Here is a 2,828-nt window from a genome sequence, read left to right as displayed (position 1 = left end):
CATTATATTTCATCCTACTCCACGTACGCGATTAGACGAGGATCCGGTCGGCAAGTCACCATCTCCTTTTGTCGTTACGCTTGCTGCAATGTGATCACTTGTACGCTTTCCCACTTTGACTTTTAATTCAGGAACATAAAATGCACAACTAGTTAGACCATTTTCTGGATTTTTGGATCCATCAGTAAATATTTTTATAAAGTGCCCATATTGTTCATGTAGAACAGTGTTCACATAAGCCTGTACATTGATTTTGTTTTTCATTGAATGTAACCGTTTCACTAGTGATACATCTACTATGGGTTGAGGTAGCAACCATGGTGGAACAGCTGATAACAACACCGTCGGACTAATATTCCATTCTTTAACTTTGAATTCCTTACATATTTCCGAAACACAAACACAAAAACTTTCTTTTTTTATTTTGTTACTTTCCCAACTTGTTTTTTACAGTTTGTTTAGTAGGGTGAGTATCTTTATGGACCTGTAGATTTGCCCAGTAATTAACAATTAACTGCTTTCTCCTCAAAGAAATAGGTACTTCTCCGACCTCTACCTGAAGTGCCGACACTGGTGTAGATCTTACTGCCCCACAGCATATCCTTAGTGCTTGTGCCTGGACTCTATCTAATTTTTTAAGAGAAGAATATGCAGCTGACCCATACACTATTAGTCCGTATTCTATGGCTGATCTTATTAAGGCCGTGTATACGTTCCTCAAAGCAGCTTTATCAGCCCCCCACTTAGTGCCTGCCAAGCACCTCATTACATTTAAAACTCTTTTACATTTATCTAGTACTTTATCAATGTTAGTACTCCATGTGACTCTCTCGTCCAACCATATTCCCAGAAATGTAAATGTCTTCACTTTCTTTAGATCTTGTCCATAAAGTTTTAACCTAACCTCCTCACCTATCCTTTTCCTCGTAAAAAATAAAGTTTCAGTTTTTTCCACCAACAATCTAAACCCCCATGTCAGAGACCAGCTTTCAATTTCCAGGGAGATGTTATCTAAATTAGGCCTATTTTAGCTAAACCAGGCTGTTGATAATTGCACAGTTTATCTTGCCTGCTGTTTGCCCTTAGAGTCCTCACAGTAAAGTGTTGAGGTACTTTCCCTTCCTTATTAACAGAATAATGTGGTTTCTCTTGATGTTGTATTTTATGCAATGAAATAGTACTTTTTCTTGTGTTTGCTACAGTGTGTACATATTTCTTGTTGGATGCTGGTCTATTTTATATAATGACAGTGAGATTTTAATGTCAATACTCCTACCATACTGAATGTCTCAGCTTAATCCAATTTTAATGGAATTTGTAGGTGCATAATTGTTTATTTTGCCGGGTTTGGCCAGAACATCCCCCTGCATTCCAAATATTCTGAAAGGAAACATTACTATAATAAAGCTATACTTTACTATCACAATGGTAACTATAATCAGACCAGATAACAGAGGAAATAAGTGCAATTAAACTATAGTGGCAATGGTCAAGGATAACTTAATTAGAAGCTTAACAGTCTTTACATTTGTCAATAAAAAAACGACAACTAATTTAATAACTCATGAAAAGCGGTACAGATACATTTGCTGGCCTTTTGATTGAAGCAAATTGGAGATGTTGAAGAAAATAAATGAATATTTGTAGAACTCAAATCTTTCGTGGCTGTGTAGCCTACATGTTTCGAAGTAAGCCAAAAGTAATCACTCAGTAATGGAATTTGTTAATTTCAATGTAATCTGACCCAACCCTGTTTATTTCCTTCTCTACTGCTGGCATTTTTATATTGCCAGATACTGACAAATTATCCATCACTGGTTTTTTTAAATATATATTCCTCTCATAGAATGTAAAAACGTTCATGATTGGCTTTCATATTTTATTTGCTCAATATATTCATTGTTTAAGCATTTCACCACAAAGACAACTTGGAGCAAAAAAATAGGCTTGACAATTTATGTTGGAAAATACCGTAATGACTTTATCTCATAATAAATAATAAAGATGAGACTGTATGGTATAGTTGCTCTTATCAGTTTCCATGGCAAAGCTCTTTCGACTTCTCCAGCGCAGAAGTTTGAGGAAGTTCAGACTGGGGTTGAAGACCTTCTCGTGTTCAAACACCATCTTGTAAAACGTGTCGATTGGGAGGTCACCAATGGGTTCAGCATATTTAAGTGTGGTCATGGGGGGAGAACATTTGTGTTTGTCTGATGAAGGAAAGGTGGATTCTCCATGGTGATGATCTTGAGAGTATGCTGGGAGGAAGAACACAGAGCAAACATTAAGCAGTACACACAATGCAGGAATTCATCTCAGAAGCAACAAATGATTAGGTGAAGAATGCTAACGTACCTCTTCTACATCTTCAGCAGTCTGCCCGAGGCTTTCAAAGATTTGATTGTAGTTCTTTAGGTAGATGTTTGTGAACATATCAGCTGTCATTTTGTCAGCCTTGCTGAGGTCAGTCTTCATGGCTTCATAGACTTTACACTCAAACTCAGTTATCACTGGACCTGTCTCTATAAGAAAAAGAAGAAATGTATGAACATAATCATACCCAGTGGCGGCCAGCCCATAGGGGCGCTAGGGGCGCCGCCCCCCCTCTTCCCACATGTTTGATTGTCATTAAAAATTAAAANATATCCTGACGACATTCTGAAGAGAAGTTGTTTATACTCTCCAGAGCTGCACTGGAGTCAGAGCAAATGACCACTCGCATTGGCTGTATTTCCTCTACCCACTGGGGTAGAGGAAATACAGCCAATGCGAGTGGTCATTTGCTCTGACTCCAGTGCAGCTCTGGAGAGTATAAACAACTTCTCTTC

The 2,828-nt window shown here is 37.9% G+C and overlaps 1 pseudogene; it reads right to left on the bottom strand.

Moving 5' to 3' along the window:
• Nucleotides 1-2,011: 2,011 nt before the first annotated feature.
• LOC104942927 (retinol dehydrogenase 8-like) lies at nucleotides 2,012-2,586 on the bottom strand (annotated as a pseudogene).
• Nucleotides 2,587-2,828: the final 242 nt, after the last annotated feature.

This window comes from Notothenia coriiceps, unplaced genomic scaffold (assembly GCF_000735185.1).
Source record: "Notothenia coriiceps isolate Sejong01 unplaced genomic scaffold, NC01 NC01_scaffold00005452, whole genome shotgun sequence".
Classification (NCBI taxonomy): Eukaryota; Metazoa; Chordata; class Actinopteri; order Perciformes; family Nototheniidae; genus Notothenia; species Notothenia coriiceps.
This window is presented reverse-complemented; position numbering and strand designations above follow the sequence as displayed.